Raw genomic sequence first — 20550 nt, 5'->3', positions numbered from 1 at the left:
TGTAACAGGTGACTTCGCCCATCTCACAGGACAAGTTTGCTTCGTGAGGTGGGGAACCCCAGAAGGGAGCCGAGTATGAATTTAATGAATTGAACCCTGCTTGACCTCTACTTTAAAAAAAAATATTTTTTTTTTAAATTTTGAGAGACTGAGCATGAGTTGGGGATGTGCAGAGGTGGAGGGAGACCCAGAACCTGAAGCGGGCTCCAGGGTCTGAGCTGTCAGCACAGAGCCCGATGCAGGGCTCGAACTCAATGAACCTCGAGATCATGACCTGAGCCAAAGTGAGATGCTTAACCAACTGAGCCACCCAGGCGCCCCTGATCTACTGCTTTTAACCCTTCTCAGGTCTCCTGGACACCTTTTGAGGTTAACAGGCTTTTGCCATTTGTCCAGTTTGGGTCAAACTGGGTTCTAAGGTGAAGGTTGCACCCCAACAGTACCTGTCCTAAAATCCTGGTGCCTCCCACATAGCCTCTAATGACAGCTGGAGGTTCAGGTTTGTTTATCAATATGTATGGGGGTGCTGGTGGTCCGTGACGCCCTGTGGGAGGCATAGGGAGGCCACGTCAGGGCCACAGCATCTGGTGATCACCGAGTCACCTAGGAGACAGGCATTGTGCTGCTGGAGCTGTTGGCCCTCTTTCCCATGAACATCTGTGGCCCTTTAAGAAGAGTATCGCCCCGTGAGGGGACTTCCGGCCCTTGTGTCAGAAGGAGAGATGCTCTCCATCATTCTCCACCCAACTGTATGGAACCAGGCCTTGTTCTGGGCTCGGGGTGGGGGGGGTGGGGTGGTGGAGACAAGGACCCCAGGACTTAGGCACCGCTGGGGAAATGCAGGCAATAAACAACAGTGACAAATGGGCAAGATGATCTCACATAGTCTGAGTGTTGCAAAGACAGGGAAGCAGTGTGGGGTAGATAGGGATTGAGGAGGGAGGGGCGGACGGTCGGTATTCAGAGAGCACCTTGGGCTCCCAAGGGGAAAGACAGTGCCACACTCCTGATTTAAAGGTACACTTGGTATCTTAGGCAGAAGACCGGGAAAAAAACTGGGGGGAAAGGGTTCCATCCGGAGCCACATCCACGCCAGCCATTTCCCTCAGTCATTTCCATATCCACCTCTGAATCCAGACCTGGAGGCCTCCCCATTCCCTCCCTCAGAAGGTCACCTGTGGAAGTGGAGCGCCTGGGCCCTGGCATGGCTCTGTGGGCCCCGGAAGGCTCCCCAGCCTGTCACCGAGTCAAGAGCTGTTCTCTCTTCTTCCTTGGAGTGCCCTTGTCCTTGATTGGCTCTGGAAAATTCCTGCAGCTCCCCACGGCCTCTCCAGAGGGGCTGGCATTGGAAGGGCAGCCACAGAATGCCAGTCCCTTCCTCACCTCCAGCGGACATTAAATCTATGCTTCAGGCTCCATGGTGACCTGGTGGAACCACTGCTGTCCCCACACTGATGTCAGTGCATTAGCGCCTCCTGGAAGACCGGAAACTGCCCTCTCCCTGATCCCAGGAGAGTCCCGGTGAGGCTAGCTGTTCTCCCCTAACAGTATCAGGGACAGGCCATGAAGCCTGCTCCAAGAGCTGAGCTAGCAAGGCTGTCCTGCTCTCAGCGGGCACAGACCGAACACCTTCTGTGTGGCTGACATCCCATGTGTGTCCCCCATGGCCAGGCGGGGGAGAGGCATGTCCCCAAGTAATTACAGAAAATTCTGGTAACTGTTATAGGGCAGTAAAGATCTGGCTCCGGGAGAGCTGGAAACATACGAGGTAGCTTCGATCTGAATGCTGACGAATGAACAGATTGATCAGGTGGAGAAAGTGAAGAGAGGAGAGGAAGGGAAGTCAGTCTACACGGAGGGGACCACACAGGGGTCCTCAGGGTTGGAGCTCGGGTTGGAGGAAACCTAAGGAATTCACACCATTCAAGCACCACCCCCCTGAGCACCTCCTGCAGGCCAGGCTCCGGACCAGGCACCGAAAATAGGGCTGAGCTCATCTGACTGTATATGCGGGACATAGGAGCCGTCACAGACTTTTAAGCAGGGAGATGACATCAGATTTGTAGTTTAGAAGGAAGGGCTGGTGGCTGTGTGGATAATGGGCTGAGGCGCGCAGGGGTGGGGCCAGAGTCCAGAAGCTGTTTCGGGAACCCAGGTGAGAGCCGCAGGCAGCCGGACTGAGAGGTGGGGGGGGCCGGAGACCCAGTGAACGTGGAAGCAGCAGGACTTGGTGATGTATGTGGGGTGAGGGAGTGAGGGGTATCAGGCATGGCTCTGGCAGCCGTGGGCTGGGGTGTTTGGTGTTTCCTGGGGACAGAGGTCCAGTTTGGGAAGATGAGCAAGTCCCCGGGACGGACAGTGGTGATGGTGTCATGACGATAGGAATGTACTTCATGCCACCGAATGCGCACACTTTAAAATGCTTAAAACGGTAAATCAGTGTTGTATATATTTGACCACAATTTCTTTCAATGGCTGTCGTGTGTTACCAAATGAAAGAGACGATGCAGGATAGTGTCTAAGGTGTCACCCTTGTGTGAAGTATGCACGTGTATTTGCTATCCATGTTGGGCTGTCGCTGGAAGGGTAGATATGAAGCCAGTAACCAGGGTCATATCCACACTCGCGGAGGAGAACTGGAAAATGAGTGTATGGGACTCCTGTGGCTGCTGTAACAAAATACCATGGGCAGGACGTCTTAAAACAACAGACACGTTGATCTGGAGGCCAGAAGTCCAAAATCAAGGGCCATGTTCCTTCCAGATTGTCTGGAGGAGGATCCTTCCTTTCTTCTTCCAGCTTCTAGAAAAGCCAGCTATTCCTTGGCTTGTGGCAACACAACCCCAGTCTCTGCCTCCTCCTCACATGGCCTTCTCTCTGTCCAGATTTTCATCTTATAGGGACACCAGTCATGTTGGATTGGGACCCACCCCCGTGACCACATCTTGATTTGCTTACGTCTAGAAAGACCCTATTTCCAAGTAAAGTCACATTCACATGTAAAGGGGTGGAGGGTTAGGACATCAACATATTGAAAGGGGACATAATTCAACCCATCACACTGGGGGACAGAGACGGCAGGGAAACCCATGTGACTGTTGCATTCTGTAGCATGTGGTAACCTATTCCCCTCACCAAATTTTTTACATTAAAGATTCACCCTGAGGTTTCTGTCTTGGGAGGGTGTGTAGCTTAGGGATGCTTTTAACAAATAGAGGACAAGGACAATATGAGCTAAGTAATAATGGATTCAGTTTTGAAAATGTCAAAGACAAGTTGCCATGCCAGCTGGTTGTCTGCAGAAATGAGAGAGTCCATGTAGGGCTTCTCCACCAGAGCAAGGTTGCCAGTGAGTCAGGTGCTCCCCGAGCATCTAACAGAGAGGAAGCAGAGCTCAGTGGTTAAGAGTGTAGGTCTTGCAGCCTGACTACCTGGGTTTGAGTCCTGGCTTGACCATTTACTCTCCATATGACCTTAAGCAAGTTGCTTACCTCTCTGGGCCTCAGTTTCTACATCTGCAAAATGGGGACAACCATATGCCCACCTCATGAAATTGTAGCAAGGATCAAGTAAAATAATATGTATTTATTAGCACCATGTAGCATGTAAACCACGTAGTATACTTGCGTCATAGTAAATGCACATTGGATATTAGCGATTATCTTTATTTCTCCACTCTGGACCCAGAAGGTTACCTCCTGGTTACCAAAAACAATAGCCTCAGCTTCCTCTGGTAGAGAGCAGAAATAAGTGTCTCAATGCATGTGGTAGTATACCATCTGGGATGTGGTTTGTAGCCCAGGCTGAGGCCTCTACCCTCCTCTCTCTGCTGGTGAGCCAGCCCCCCGAGGGTGCAGGAAGAGATTCAACCCAGCCAACTGGCTAGGGGGACACTCTCCCACCCCAGTGACAAGTAGGAGATTTTGAAGGCCATCAATGGTTAGACAACCACACTTCTTCAAAGCAATCGAGCACCCATCACCAGCTGCATTTGTGACCTGAGGTGGGGTCAGTAGGGAGAAGACACAGCAGAAGGAAAGGAGAATGTATGTGGCAGATATGGCTCCCCATTGGCAGGGCCTTGCCCCAAGTGAGCAGAAGTTAGGGAAGAGGTTAGGGGGCATAGAATATTCTAGAAGATAGGGTCTTGCAGCATGGACTTTATCTCAGACAGCTGGCTTACTTGGCTAGGGCAGATATCAGATACCTGAGGGGCTCCTGGGTGACTCAGTCAGTTAAGCATCCGACTTCGGCTCAGGTCATGATCTCACAGTTCATGGGTTCAAGCCCCGCATCGGGCTCTGTGCTGACAGCTCGGAGCCTGGAGCCTGCTTCAGATTCTGTGTCTCCCTCTCTCTCTGCCCCTTCCCCACTCACACTCTGTCTCTCTGTCTCTCAAATACAAATAAACATTTTAAAAAAAGAAGAGGAAGAAGAAGAAATCAGATACCTGAATTCTGGGGCCTACCACAGAGCTTGACACTTAGTTGGGGCCCAGTAGAATGAATGAATGAACGAATGAATGATGCAGAAGGTTGTTACTGTGCTGCTACTGTACTAAATGACTAAGACTTTTCCTGGCCTGACACAGATGAGAACAGGCTTCGACATGGGAGACGTGGGTAAGCAAGTGTGGAGCTCAAAGAGAGGTCACACTAAGGAGGCCTTTGGGGGCAACGCTGGCAGATGGGTGGCCACTGATGTCACAGGTGCGGGTGAGAGCGTCCCAAGGAAGGGACTGAAGAAGAGGCCTCACCGTGACACGAGGGAAGAGAGGCCCTAGGCCACAGAAGAGGCAGCGGTCACCAAGGGAACCGAGACGGAGAGGGCTCACCGGAACCCCAGGTTGCTGTGCCAGCACAGAAGATGCAGACGAAAGGATGCCACCGGGCATGCCGGTGAGGGGTGCACAGCACCCTTTGCTTTCTGCAGCCTGGCGTGGGCGGAAACCATATTGCAGGCGACAGACAGTTTGCCAACACTTGGAATTTGTTCTGAGCTTTCCAAGTGTTAAAAGCAAAACAGAAACACAGTTGATGCTTCACGGCAACACAGAGAACTACATCTTAAATGGCATTTGGGGCTCGCTTCCAAATTGGAGCTTCCGATCCCAGCTGGCAGTTGTGAGGGTGTGTACTTTGTTTGCCATATGGGATTTGGCTTCCTGGGAACAGGGACCTTTTTTTGTTTTGTTTTGTTTGGCCTCCTCTTGAGTCTGTTAAATTTCTGTCCAGGGTGCTTTATTTACTTATCTGCTAGCAAATCTCTCAAATTCTAGTTTAAAATAATACTTAACACAGGAATATTCTCTTCCCTTAGCAATTAGGCAACCGGTACTGATTCAAAGGCATGTACTTAGTACAAAGTACTTTGTTCAAAACCATGACAACAAAGGTGCTTTGGGTAAGAGCAAAGGAGCGGGTCCCAATCACTCAGCAAGTTTCTAGGCACCACGATGTTCTGTTGTCTGTGCCATTTTTCCAGAATGAACTTCCTTTTCATCAGCTCATTAAATTTCTCTATAAAACATTAAGAATCACCAGACTTGATGATCTCCAAAGGCCTGTCTAGCCCTGAAGATTATTCAGTCTTGTGGCCTAACATTAGGCGTGCACATGGGAATGACACTTTTACCTGTGGGGGAAACTGAGGCATGCAGAAGGTGAAAGAAACGGGTAGAGGTTCAGCTCATGGTCTCTCCTGTATGTTAGCAGATGATAGAAGAACTAACAATCAAGAACCTGCCTGGGCCAGACACTGTCCTGGGTGCTTCTCATGCTCTGCTCCATTCAGCTCTCTGAAAGGGCTCGATTTTCCTTTGCACATCTGAGAACACTGGGGCTCCAGGAGGTTCATAAACCTACCCACTATCACATGTAGAATGTGTCCTGTCTTGGATTTGAACCAAGTCTGTCTACAGACTCCAAAGCCCCGTTCTCTCTGCTGAAGGGGGTAGCTCCAAAGAATCAACATCAGGAAGTGTGAAAGTAACTTTGAATGAGGCCCACCTCGTACAGTCTCCAGCCTTAGAATCTCTTAGAAATTCAGATGCCGGACGCCTGGGTGGCTCAGTCAGTTAAGCATCCGACTTCAGCCCAGGTCGTGATCTCAAGGTTTGTGAGTTCGAGTGCCGCATTGGGCTCTGTGCTGACAGCTCGGAGCCTGGAGCCTGCTTTGGATTCTGTGTCTCCCTCTCTGTCTCTGCCTCTCCCCCACTCATGCTCTGTCTGTCTCTCTCTTTCTCGCTCAAAAATAAACTAACATTAAAAAAAAAAGAAGAAGAAATTCAGGTGCATGGCAGCCTCTTGTGCAAATCTAACATAGCATTGACCAGTGCCAAAGATGCCTGTGAATGCTTAACGTGGAAATATGCTACCACATGGTCCAGAAATCTATGAAGAGGGCTGAGCCTCACTTATAATCCTGAAGTGCATTCAAAACCACACCTAGGCATGCCTTTCACACCCATCAGGTCAGCAAAAAAGTGACAGTCTGATGATACCAGATTTGAGCAAAGATCTAGAACAGTCAGAACTCCTATACAGCACTGAAGGGGACTCTGAGTCCACTTTCAAGGAAACTTGGAAACACATAATTCTACTCTTAGGTTTATACCCTAGAGAAACTCCTCCACATGGAAGTCAGGTGTTCATCTTGTGTTTATAATTGAAAAATGAAGAAAGGGGAAAAGAAACAAGCTGTCTACAAGAGAAGAAGTAAATGTTCATTCAATGGCATACCAAGTAGCAAGGAAAATAAATGAACCAGATCTACATGTTATTACACAGTCAAATCCCAGAAATGTAATATTGTGAAAAAAAAAAAAAAAAGCAAATTGAGACAGGATTTGTGTAGTGTGCTAACATTTACATAAAGTTTACCAACATGCAAAACAGTCTATATATTATCAGGAATTTAATAAACGCAGTAAAACATCTAAAGCATGCATGAGGATGATAAATTCAAACTGATGAGATAGGGTAATCTCAGGAAGTAGATGAAATGATGGAATCAGGAGGGGGGTCTAAGGGACTTTGTAATTATAATGCTTTATATATTTATAAATATAATTATAATGGTAAGCATATAGGTGGTCATTGTATTGCTTTTTCTTTTATGTGTGCCTAAATTAATTTATTAACAATAAAAGTTACTTAGCCAGTGTTTGCAACAGCATATTTAGAAGGCCAGTTATGGGATATTAATAAGCATTATTTTAAAAAAAGTGTTAAGAGGCTCAAATTTGGGGAACACTGGCAAAGTAAAATTAAATAGGCTTTAAAAAAAAAAAAACTTTCTCCATGCTTTTAACATGCTGTGTTTCTTGTAAATCCCAAAGAGAAGGTTATCCTGTTTAAATATTTTACCATAGAACAAGGGTTGGCAAACCAGAGCTGTCTGCCACCTAGTTTTACAAATAAAATTGCCTGGACAAACAGCCATACCCATTTGCTTATTATATAGCCTGTGGCTGCTTTCACACTTTGCTTTCACACAGTGGCAGAGTTGAGTACTTATGACAGAGACCGTATGGCCCACAAAGCCTAAAATATTTCCTAGTCGGCCTTTTACAGAAATCATTTGTGTACCCGTCATAGAGCATCCTATGGGGCTATTGTCACTGGGAATGTTGGAATTGTAACACTCAAACTTTGCTCTCATACCACGGGAATAGGTGTGTGTGTGTTTGTGAAAACTGTTAAATAGAAGACCACTAGCTCTTTCTAGATTCCTTGGGGGATGGGGTGTGTGCTTTTCTCTTTGAATTTCCAGCACCTAACATAATAGGTAGCGGGTACTTAGCACTTGCTGCGTGCTTTCCTGAACTGATTTTAATTTAAAAACCTGCGGAATGGATTCATTAGCATACAGATTCATTAGGTGTAACAGACATGCAAAATACCTGTAGTTTGGATTGGATAAGAGAGGAGTTTAAAATTCTCCCTCGTACAAGAATCCAGGCATAAGCAGTCGGGGCTGTTATGGCGTCTCCACCTCAGGGATCCAGGCACCTTCCCTCTTGTTGCTCCACCATTCTTTAGGTGCTACCTTCCTCTGAGTGGTGCCATATGGCTGGTTCCACCCACCGGGACTTCCTCTCTCCCTCGTGGGCAGAGGAAAAGTAGAAGGATAGAGCAGACCCCAGAGACTGCACACCTCACTTCCCCTTACTTCCTGTTGGTCAGCACTTAGTCATTTGGCCACATCTGCTCGTCAGGGAGCTGGGGAGTTATCATCTTTCTCTGGGCAGCTAAAAATTCAGGTCCTATAACAATACATGAAGGAGATAAAGAACTCTCTGAGGGACTATAACCAGTCTCTGCCAAAAAGGGATACGTTAAGGCCTTGCCAAAATTAGGGGTGACTCTTTTCTCCAAAGGATAGGCTTTATTTTCGACTCTTTTAAAATAAGCCATGATGCCAAAGCAAGAGATGTGTAATGATGCTTCGTCATTTTCTACTCAAAATCACATGACAGCACATTCAGAAATGAGCACACTAGTTTCATTCTCCTGGGTGTTTGTAGCCCTTGCGTTTGAGAGACCTCTTTTTTCACATATTTGAATGGACCCAGAATTTGTTTTGCAGGGAGGCAAACACAGTGGGTTTTGCCACTAACTGGCCATCTACTTCTAAAGAGGAGAAAGGTTCCAGGCCCCTTGGGATCTCTCCCAAGGCAGAAAAGATTAGCTGGGAGGAGCACGTGAACTCACACTTTCTTTACCTTATCCAAGTCAGGTTAATGAGCCGGCCCTTCTCTGTACTTTGGTATAGCAGCATTAAACAGCAGGTAGACACCATTTTTGGACAAAGATTTCTCCTAGGAACTTTGCACTGTTACATGTTCCATTCGCTGCAATAATATATACTTTTTCTTCCTTAGAAAGGTGCACAGAGAACTTGGTGTGACTTACTTCAGCACAGAACAGTCTCAATTTGTTCATCTTTTTGCTACCCAAAAGAAAAGGAAAAACTCATCCACTAGGGGACTTGAAGCCTATGAAATGGAATGTGGCTTTTTTGGGAAAGTGTGTTGAGGAGGGGGGCCAGGGGCTGGTATCCAAGTCAGGCCTGTCGTCTTCTGAATTGTCATTTCACGATTCATTTCTGAAGCTACCATTTTATTGTCACGCTTACAGAATCCTGTAATGGGAACCGCTTGATATAGAAGAGACAATGCAAAAAAAAAAAAAAAAAAAAATGTTATTACCCTCTCCCAGGATTTCTCAACCTCAACCCGTCTCAACTGTGGACATTTGGGGCTGGATTTTTCTTTGTTTGGGGAAGGGGGATGCTGTCCTATGCAATAGCATCAGTCTCCTGTACCTACGAGACAACAGGAGCACCTCATTATTCATGACAACCCAGACTGTCTCCAGACATCGTCAGATGTCCCCTGGGTGACAAAAGCGCCCCTGATTGAGAATCGCCGCCCTACACAAGCCTACAGGTATCCATAGAGAGACTTGCTAAATAGCCCTAGCCGAAGACGTGCATTCTGCTCCTAAATGCGTCTGTAACTGCTTCAGATTAGTTAACCCTTTTCAGGCTTCCAGTTTCCTGATCTTAGGAAGGTTAGGAGTTGGCCCCAGTGCTCTCTTTCAGCACCGACATTCTGGGATGCTGCAAGCCAAAAGCTGTTAGGTGGGACTTGTATCTGGAATAGGATTTGAAGGAAAGCAGGATACGGGGAGAGGATCTGAAGCGAGGGGCACACTGTGCATGCAGACCAGAAAGCAGTCGGGAGGCTTGTGTGCCGAGTGGGCGGCAGGCCATATTGGCTGGAAGGGCGAGAAAGAAGAAATGGGGGCGCCTGGGTGGCTCAGTCGGCTGAGCATCCGACTTTGGCTCAGGTCATGATCTCACAGTTCATGAGATCAAGCCCCGCACGGGGCTCGCTGCTGTCAGCGCAGGCCCCGGTTCAGATCCTCTGTCCCTTTCTCCCTGCCCCTCCCCCGCTGGCCCTCTCTCAAAACTAAAAAATAAATAAATAAAAAATAAAAGAAGAAATGGTTGGGTGATGGGGACCTCTCGGGAGGGGCGGTTACAAGAGGGCCTCGAGTTTGAGGCCTGTGAGTGGGAATTTATGTTTCTTTGGCATCCTGCACAGCACCTGGCATCTAGCAGTGACCCAGGCAGTGTCAGCATAGAATCTATGTGTTTGTGGAAGACCTTTGCTAGAACCGACAGGCAGTGGGCTGGGGCGATAAGAGCTGGGCTCCAGCAACAGCCTACCTACAGACAGGTAGGACTGAACCAGTCCTACCACCTGGTGGCTCTGTGACCTCGGTGAGTTTCTTAGCCTCTCTGTGCTGTAGTTTCTTCTTCTGAAAGCTGAAGATAAATTGTGTAGGGTTAAAGTAAGGATTAGGTAAGATGATATATATGAATGAGTATCTGTGTGTGTGTATACATACATATTTTACATGTATATACAGACACCCACTCATTCACAGGTGTGTGTAGGATATATATATATATATATATATATATATATATATATATATATGTAAAATTGAAACCGTTCCTGGCACACAATAAATGATATGTGTTTGCTATTATTATTATTATTAGGGAACCAAAAAAATACTTTTTACATTTACTTATTGTCAGGGACAACATGAGCAAGGTGGGGTCAGAGAGAGAGAGAGAGAGAGAGAGAGAGAGAGAGAGAGAGGAGAGAATCCCAAGCAGCCTCGCACTGTAGGTGCAGAGCCCGCTGCGGGGGGCTCAATCCTACAAACTGTGAGATCGTGACCTGAGCCAAAATCAAGAGTCAGACACTTAACCGACTGAGCCACCCAGGCGCCCCAGGGAACCAATAAAATATTCTGAGTGTGGAAGCACTTAGTGCCTTGCACACTGCCTGACAAGTAATAGGTGATCAGAATGAATTAATGAAGAGTTCTTAAATCTTAAATTCTTAATATCTGTAACTGACCGCATTCATCCTTAGCTAGGCCCGGGTCCAAACTCTGAGGCCGAGGCCAGGCAGGGCACACACATGAGTGGACCCAGCATGATGAAGGACCACAGAGAGGACTGGGCACGTGGGTGCCCCACATGAAAGTTTTCAGGCTGTTTCCAAACCCTGTGCCGGCCAGCAGCATGGGATTTAGGACTGCCCTGGCCTAGAGTTTGCCCCTCTGCACCCACACCCTGCACCTCTCCCTGCTTCCTGAAACTCTCTTCCGGTCAGACCTCCTGTGCCTTGCAGCAGGAACAGAACGTGGCTGTCTTCGTGGCTCTTTGAGAACCACAGGGCTGCTTTTCCCTAAAAGTGTAAACCAGCCAATTCTTGGCTTTGTGCCCCCATCCCCCACCTCCCCCAGGCTGACCTTCTCCAGGTAGGAGGTCAATAAACTGGGAAACTAGGGCCAGGCACCTGTGGCCCTGGTACACCCTCAGGATCCCCCCAGGCAGCCTGGCCAGTGTAGCCGCTGGCACACTGAGAGCACATTGTCTTGCTTTTATCCTGGGGGCCACCAGACCCTTATAAATGAAACCCAAGAACCTTATTCTCCTACATACTCTATAGCAGTAAACCCCTGCCTTGGACCTACAGACTCTCGTATTCTTATCTAGAGACACAGAAATTAGGAAATGGGAGAAAGCAGCCCAATCTGGCCCTTTAAATTCTAGGAAAGGTATTTTTCCATTCTGATGTATTCGGAGAGTAGCCATAAAGGGCAGTTACTTTCTTAGCTCCTGTATTAGTTAGACAAATGATAAGAGTATCTCAAAGTACAGTGACGTAACTATAATAGATGTTTATTTCTCCATCGTGTAATACATCAGCCAGTGCAAGCTCATGGGGCACCTCTGCTTCACAAGATCTCCCTGAAGACCCAAATTCCTTCCATCTTGTTGCTCTGCAATTCCTTTAGAGCAGGCATCAGCAAACTATGTCCCGTAAGTCAGCCTGGCTTTTTTCTTAACAAAAGTTTATGGGAACACAGTCACACCTATTTGTTTGCCTGTTGCCTCTGGCTGTCCTCAAGCCCCAACAGCAGACCTGAGTAGTCCCAACAAAGACCATCTATCCTAAAGCCTAAAATAGCGGCTACCTCATTCATTAAGAAAAACTTGGCCAACTTGGGGCACCTAGGTGGCTCAGCTGGTTAAGCAGGCGTCCAACTCCTGGTTTTGGCTCAGGTCATGATATCACAGTTTCATGAGTTCAAGCCCCACGTTGGGCTCTGTACTGGCAGCACGGAGCCTGCTTGGAATTCTGTGTCTCCCTCTCTCTCTCTCTGCCCCTCCCCCACTCACACTGTCTGTCCCTCTCAAAATAAATAAATAAACTTGAAAAAGAAAAACTTTGCCAGCCCTGCCTTAGTGCATTGGGCTCACCTGCACAGTCAGAGCTAGGACGTGGGCAAGTCTGTTTATCAGCTGGGGAGGGGGAAATGGAACTTAGTCAAATGGCTGTCACTGACCACAAGGGGAAATATAATTTCTAACCGGACAGCCATGTGCCATGCCAAAACTCAGTGAGGGCAGAAGATGCTGTATTACTATAAGGAGGGGGTGGAGAATGGATGCTGGAAGGTGGTGGTCATTGCGACACATTCCTTTCCCAGATGATCCCCTTGGCCACGAATAAGTGTTTGCATGAAATAAGAGCAAAGACAGAGAAGCTAAAATGTTGGGATGAAGCCAGGGAGGAAAGCTGTTGCCTAGTAAGGGATAATACATGAGCACCAGAAAACATGGGATAAACTCAGAGAATGTCCATGCTTGGAGGCACCCAAGAGCTTGACCAGCCTAACACCCCCATTTTCTGGATAAGGAAACTGAGGCTGTTGAAGGAAATGGGATTCATCCAAGATCACACAGCTGATGGGTGGTGCAGCCACGACCTAAAGTCACATTCATCTGAGCCTTTATCTTGGCCCTATTTCTGCCTTACCAGTTACTTTCAGAACTGTTCTGTTGGGTCCTACATGCCCCTCTTTCCTGGCAAAGCCTTGACATGGCCTCAGAATCTTCCTTAACACCATACCCCAACCAACCACACCATACTGCAACCAGCCGCACTAGTGAATCAGAGTTGGAGCCTGAGATTAACCCTGTTTTCCATGCCTAGTTTACATGTTGCTTCATAGCCAACATATTACCCTAGTTCCCATAGAGGTACTAGGGGCACTGAGTGCCTGTAATGTGCGTGCTGCGTTTCAGGTGGCTGAAATATGTGCACATCTTCTAGAAATCCATAGTCTGTACCAGGGTTCCACATCCCACATCCTCTAGCCACGTGTCTGTATTTGAACAGGGCCTCCAGAATAGCCAAAATAGATTCGTATGCACTGTCTCACCTATTCCTCACAAAACCTGAACACGGGTACTGGTTCTCCCCATCTTATAGATGGGGAAATGGAGGCCCAGAGAGAGATGGGTGAACTTGCCCAAGGTTACGCAGCCAGGAAATAGGCTATATTGGCATATACATCAACATCACTTTGTCTCCACCACCCTTCAGTGAGTTCCTGAAGATCCAGATAATGAAATCAGCACCTGTTGTCTCCTTCTCGACATCATAAATCTCTCTAGCATCCCCCCCGAGGAACAGGAAAGGCCAGGGACTCGATTCTCGGTTACTACTTTGAGTTAGGGTTCTGTTCTCATTTTTCTCCCAAGACACGTCCATTTTCAATTACGTGGTCACCAGTGGAGCCAACAACTTGCTCAGTATCCTTCTGTCCGTGTAGCCTGAGAAGGCAGGGCTTGATCTGGCTCGCTTGCTGCGGGACCCCAGCACCTAACCCTGTACCTGCCTGTTGCTGGTGTTCAGTGAACGGTATGTGGGAATGAATGAATCGTGGCATGTCCCCTAGCCTCCAAGTCTCTCGGGGAAGAAATCTCATCCAGGTGGGCTCTCTGGACCCCCCAGTGTGCGTGGCACACAGTAAGCATTCGTTAATGTCAGATTCTGTGGAATTCGGCTGACAGAGTGTGGGAGATCACACACACACCCAAGTCTGACATTGAGATGAGACAGGTCTGGGCTGAAATGGAGATGGAAGGAGCCAAGTGACTTTAGGACAGGATGCTTAACTTCTCTTGGTCTCTGCTTCCTCGTCTGTAAAATGGGGGTACGGATGCTTGCTTTGGGGGCTCCTGTGAGGGTTTAAGCAGGATGCGAGCGTGGGCTCAGGAGTCGGACCAGGGGGGTCGAATGCCGGTTTTACCACCTATGTGCTATGTGACCTTGGGCAAGTGACATAACCTCCATGCCTCAGGTTTTTCATCTGTAAAGTAGAGAGAACAGTGCCCAGTCCATTGGGTTATCTTGAGGATGAGGTGAGCTATTACATGGGAAATGGTTAGCATAGGGAAAGCTACCTGTCAATGCCATTATTAGAATTAACTAGAATGTGTTAGGAAAACTGTAAATCTTCACTATTTCTCTGACTACTGTTAATATCTTTACTCTGTTCCAAGGCAACTTATGTGATCTCAAGCCCTTGGGAACTGTACTATATGCCAAATCACAGGTCCTGGGGCCCGGGGGGCAGAGGAGGGCTGCACCTTCCCAGGGTGATCCCTACAGTGGCCAAATATCTCCGCCTGTGCCCCACCATGGTGGGCACTGGTATCTTCCATGGGAGCAGAGCAAAGTGACTCCACCCCTCACATGGCCTCCCCTCCCAAGCTGACCTCTGGCCACAGCCTCTGAGAAAGGCCTGGGAAGTTGCTCTGTCCCGGGTTGCCAGCCTACTGGTAAGACCCAGATGAACAAGAACAAAAACCTGAAGGGGAAGTGAGAAGCATTGAGAGCCACGGCAGAACTGTCTCAGGCTCTGTAAGCTGGGTCGCAGTGAGGGCCACGCTCAGAGGCACTGGGCCCCACAGCAGCTGGAAAGGGCCTTGGGGGCAAGGAAAGGACTGGAGAAGTGCGGCGTTGGGAGGATGGGGAGGTGGGGGACTTCCAGATGGCCTGATTAAATCCCTGGAAAGAGGACCTACAATTACAAAATGGTGCGTTCTCCGTATCGGGCAGTTGTTATCACGACGGTGCTGGGTGGTTCAAAAGTACGACCTCTGGATCCTTGTCACAGCTGCTGGGGACAGAAGTGCTGCTGTCAACCCTGCTTTGCAGATGGGAAAACAGGCCCAGAGAGGTTAAGCCACCTGTCCCGGGTTTCAAGTATGAAGCACAAAGGGATATGAACTCTGGTCTTGAGCGCTGGGTTCCGTCTGCCCCATGGGAGACAGGCTTTGGGGTCGAGCACTCAGCCCTGTGCCTCAGTTTCCTTGTCAGTAGAAAGGGAATAATGATAAGACCTTCAAGGAGAGGTCAGTTGAAGTGGGAGGAATTGAGCACTTAGTATGCTGCCTAGCACACAGTGAGCTATGCAATAAAGGGTGGCTTCTTTATTACTGACGAGGGAAGGTCATGGTTGCGGGGACTGTTTGGGCCTTTGAGGTTCAGATCCCAGAATCATGCATGGATGCCCTGTGATTGCCAGCACATTGCTAAAACCTGGGCTGTACAGAGTGGTTATTGGGACAGACTCTGGAGCCAGACTGCCTGGCTTTAAATCCTGACCCCTATTAGCTATGTGACAATAAGCAAGTTAATTAACCTCTCTCTGCCCCATTTTTCCTTGTCTATAAAATAGGTAAATAACAATAATGCCTTCTTCACAGGGTTATTGTGAGCATTGAACATGTTCATATTTGTAAAAAAAAAAAAAAAAAAAGCTTATAATATGCCTGGTACACGGTAAGAACTAATAAATATTTATTAAATCAGTAAAATGTGTATAAATGTTAGTGTCCCCATTTTACAGGTGAGAAAATGGAATGAGTTTAAGTTACCTGTGCAGGGTTAGGTGCACAGCATAAGCAGTTAGTGAAGGTAGAGCCAGGTGACAAGCCCAGGCAGTCACACTTCGGAGCCCACACCCTTGGGGACAGGCTTCCCAGAGTTAGCCCAGAGTCAGCGCTCAGGGAGCCTGGGAACTGCCGGCACTTTCTAGCACCCATGGGATCAGGATTGGTCCAGGTCGTGGGAAAGAAAAGAGGGGCTGGGAGCCTGGCCGGGCAGGCCCACAGTACCTTGAGTGGCTCTGTTCTGCCATTTCCTGCTTGTTGAATTATTCCAGAAACTGGACTTTCATCAGGCATGACCCCCGTTCCCCCTTTCTTCCCTTACAGCTTGCTGGCAAAACCATGCTGGGGCATGGCAGTCTCTCTGGGGGCCAGGGTTTCCCCACTGGGAGAAGGACTGCCTTTATTCTGGTGAAAATGGTTAGATGTGGTGTCTATTTGAGACCTTAAGAAACACTGTTATTACAGTGTTCTTCAGTCTCCGAGTCTCTGTATTTGCTTCTTCCAAATTCAGTGTGGTCTCTCCAGTATGCACCTTGCTTGGTGATTTACAATAATGATCGTAATAGGAGATCTGTAACATTTAACGAGAGTCATGTGCTAAACTCTGTTTCCTTCTAAGCACTATACATGGTTTATCTCATTTCATCCACACCCAAAATCCTGTGAGGAAGGTATTATTACTAAACTCATTTTACCGATGAGAAGACAAAAACAGAGAGGTTAAGTGACTTGCCCCAAGATCACACAGCTGCTAAATAGAACTGAGAATCAGAGTTCATGCTCACAACTACTATGTGTGCTAGCTTTAAAAATTCATACGTGAGTAAAACGTGTCTGAGGCCTCACCAGCTCCCATTCGTCACTGGGAGTGGATCAAGAGACCAGCAGAATGCACCAACATCCCGCCTCAATGCCGACTCCTTCCTAGGGGAGAAAACCCGATTACTTGCCGTGTGTGTGTGCTCAGGCCTGCAGGCTTCCTGGAAAACATCTTTCTGAAGTCACATTCTTGAAGTGGTGGAAAATACTGAGCCAATCTCTTGGGGCCAGGGCCCTTGAGAAATCAGAGAAATTGACTACCTCGGTAGCTGACCTCTTATTTAAATTGATCAGACTTTTTCATGGCATCGTTGAAAGCCACTGGAAGGGAAACCGCAAAGCTGATCACCTTCTGGTGAAGCCCCAGGGTGACCGGCTTAGTGGATTTCTGCATAAATAAGTCCCACACTTAGGCAGGCACAGGGGGACCTATTGGTCTTTGGTGGTAGATCCTTCCGAGGCTTTCCAGAGACAGTAAATCGAGCTCTGAGTCGTGTTTACAGGAATGCTGCAGGAATTTAAATTTGGCAGAGTTTAATTCTCTAACAAACCAGTTGAACAGAAACCTTTATAGAAGATGTTTCTTGGGGCGCCTGGGTGGCGCAGTCGGTTAAGCGTCCGACTTCAGCCAGGTCACGATCTCGCGGTCCGTGAGTTCGAGCCCCGCGTCAGGCTCTGGGCTGATGGCTCGGAGCCTGGAGCCTGTTTCTGATTCTGTGTCTCCCTCTCTCTCTGCCCCTCCCCCGTTCATGCTCTGTCTCTCTCTGTCCCAAAAATAAATAAAACACGTTGAAAAAAAAAAATTAAAAAAAAGAAGATGTTTCTTACCTGCTTTAGCCAGTAAAATTCAGTAACCAGAATCATTACTTACTTTGTATGACTGAGGAATTCTTGAAAAACAGGTGTTTCCTGGGGCCTGCTCTCAGGAATAAAGGGCAGGCTGTGCATGGCTTACCTATCAGTTAATACCACATGCTTTAAGCACATAACACAGGCATAAGATAGATGTGGTCCTGCCCCCAGGAGGCTGACAGCCTCATAGAGAAAAGAAATAAGAAGATATATAGATGATAGATAGATAGATAGATAGATAGATAGATAGATAGATAGATGATAGATAGATAGAATGAATAGAGAGTAGTCACAGATTGTAAAAGGTGCTAACAAAAGGAAGGATGAAATTGTTATAGAAGGCCTCCTTTGGACGTGACATTCAAGCTCCTATTTGAGGGGTGAGAAGGGGCCAGGAGGGGGAAGGGCAAGAATAAAGTCCTCAAGTCAGGAGAGAGATTGGCCAGTGGAGAGTGGCCCCTGCCAAAGGAAGGGTGGGAGAGCAGGACAGACCCCACCCCTGCAGAGTCCTGTGGGCCATCCTGGGGGAACTGGATTCTATTCTCAGTACATGGGAAGGCATTGGAAGGTCTTATTTAAGCAGAGGCACAACACAGTTTTATTTACAGTTTAAGCTCACTCTTGCCTTGTGTAAGAAACTGGTTTGGATGGCAAAAAGAATAGAAGTGACAGACCAGTGAGGAGGCCACTGCACTACTAGACAAGAGAGGCTGGGGTTTGGAACCAGTATGTGGGCAGTGGAGCTGGAGGGCAGTGGGCGGATTTGGGATTTGGGTGGCAAAATCAACGGCTGATGGAATGGACCTGAGCGTGGGAGAAGGTTCTGGCCTGAGCACCTGGGTGGACAATGGTGCCATTCATGGAGACAGGATGACTGGGGGACAGGTTGGGAGGGCAGGGGGTGGACGTGTTAAGAACAAGTTGCATTTTGGACATACTAGATGTGAGGACCCTGGGAGACATCCAGGAGATGCGCTCAAGAAGGCAGTTGTATAGGGGCACCTGGGGGGGCTCAGTTGGATAAAATGTCTGACTTCAGCTCAGGTCGTCATGATCTTGCAGTTCATGGGTTTGAGCCCCACGCTGGGCTCTGTGCTGACAGCTCGGAGCCTGGAGCCTGCTTGGGATTCTGTGTCTCCCTCCCTCTCTGCCCCTCCCTCACTTGTGTTCTTGCTCTGTCTCTCTCTCTCTCTCTCAAAAATAAACACTTGAAAAAAAAAACAGAAGGCACCTCTATATGTGGGCACACCAGCACAATGGAAAAGTGCCAGGTCCCACCGAGCAGGGTCATACTGGGGTGTCAGATCGCTGGTCAACCTTGGGCAGGTTCCTCACCTCTAGAATGGGGCCCCTATGTCATGGGCTTGTCGTGATGAACCTTGGGCAGGTTTCTCACCTCTGGAATGGGGCCCCTATGTCATGGGCTTGTCGTGAGGATTGTATGACTTAATACATGGAAAGAACTTAGATTTCAAAAGCAAGAATTCAGTAAACATTAGCTTCCTATAATAACAATTCTCATCATCTTTGCTACAGTAATTTTCTTGCCATTTGTCTCTTTCTAATTAAAATCAAGGACCTCTGTAGCTGGTAAACACTTGTCCTGATGTTCTTGGAATTATTGGTTTACGAGTCTGGGCGCTCGGGGAACACGGGGCGGGGTCTGTGTCTTCCACCTCCTAGCCCCCTGCCATGGTGCCCCCACACAGTAGGTGCTCAGTTACATTTATCCAGTCACGTGGAATTCAGCTTGACTCCAGAGAAAAAACAAAATGCAGACAGGAGAGAGGAGATGGCAAATTCACTGACAATGACAATTCATAGCATCTTTGCTCTTAAGAAGGAGGCTCTTGAGTTCACAAACCAACCTCTTCCTGAACTAGATAATGGTCTTTTCGAAGAAAAGTTTTCCTTACAATTAGTCAAATCTGATACCTCCCCAAGATCTGCACATGCACCTGACCCATTCAAGGCTCCAGACATGTCAACACAACACATGCAAACACCCACTTTTCCCCCTCCAGAAGCCTCTGCTGTATGCCCCAGCACCTTGCCCTCACCCGCTTTGCTCTGTCTTGTCCATTTGGCCTGAAGCTTCTTTCTTAACCACTTTTTTAGGGAACTCCGATGAAGCCTGCCACCCCACTTGGGGTTTCTCCTCTAACTCTGGAGATGCTGGGATCCATGGTCTCTCCTCAGACTCTTTTCATTTTTTTTTTAATGTATGAAATTTATTATCAAATTGGTTTCCATACAACACCCAGTGCTCATCCCAAAAGATGCCCTCTTCAATACCCATCGCCTACCCTCCCCTCCCTCCCACCCCCCATCAACCCTCAGTTTGTTCTCAGTTTTTAAGTCCTCAGACTCTTTTCAAATCATGACAGATGGCTCTGCCCTTTCCCAAGTCAAAAAAAAACAAAACAAAACAAATTTACTTTCAATTTCAAATAAGCAGTGTTTTAGTGTAGATTTGTTCCACACCGCATTTGCTACAGCACACTTCGGTTTGCTAAATCTAGCCACCCTCGCTGTAAGAGTCCCAAGTCCAAAGCCCCATGTACCATGCCTTATGGCATAGCTCCATTCTGTGCCCTAGGGGATTGCATCTTGGATGCTGAGGCCCAGGGTCTTTCAGTCCTCTCCCACCACCTGGGGAGACCTCAGGCGTGCCCAGAAAGTCCTCCAACAGTGTTGGGTGGTCTTGGCTCCCCTGCCTGCCACGAAAAGGTCTTAACCCCGGAGTCCAGGGTCCTGGGCAACTGTGCTTGTACAAATAGGCTGTTGGGGACCTAGCCTGACACCCAGCTGCTCAGGTGGGCATGCAGATTAGACCCCACATCAACACCAAGCTTCCAGTCTTTTACTCTGGTTTCTATCTTCACTGTATCAGCTCCCCCTGGTGGCCAGAAGCAAATTCTTATGGTCTCCTGTCCAAGCCCTTGTATCTCCTACAGCTGGGTTTATATTTCAGGGTAGACTTCTGCCCAAGGTTCCGCTGCCAGAAGAGATGAATGATATATCAGAAACTCAATGAAG

General features: G+C 47.9%; 1 protein-coding gene across 4 annotated transcripts in view; it reads left to right on the top strand.

Annotated features, from left to right (window-relative positions):
* The window catches only part of ABTB3 (ankyrin repeat and BTB domain containing 3), a 315349-nt gene that overhangs the window by 243340 nt on the left and 51459 nt on the right, over positions 1-20550 (top strand). The gene's annotated exons all lie outside the window — the stretch shown is intronic.

The sequence above is a fragment of the Panthera pardus genome, unplaced genomic scaffold (genome assembly GCF_024362965.1).
Source record: "Panthera pardus isolate Hobbes unplaced genomic scaffold, ASM2436296v1 HiC_scaffold_6, whole genome shotgun sequence".
NCBI classification, from domain to species: Eukaryota; Metazoa; Chordata; class Mammalia; order Carnivora; family Felidae; genus Panthera; species Panthera pardus.
This window is presented reverse-complemented; position numbering and strand designations above follow the sequence as displayed.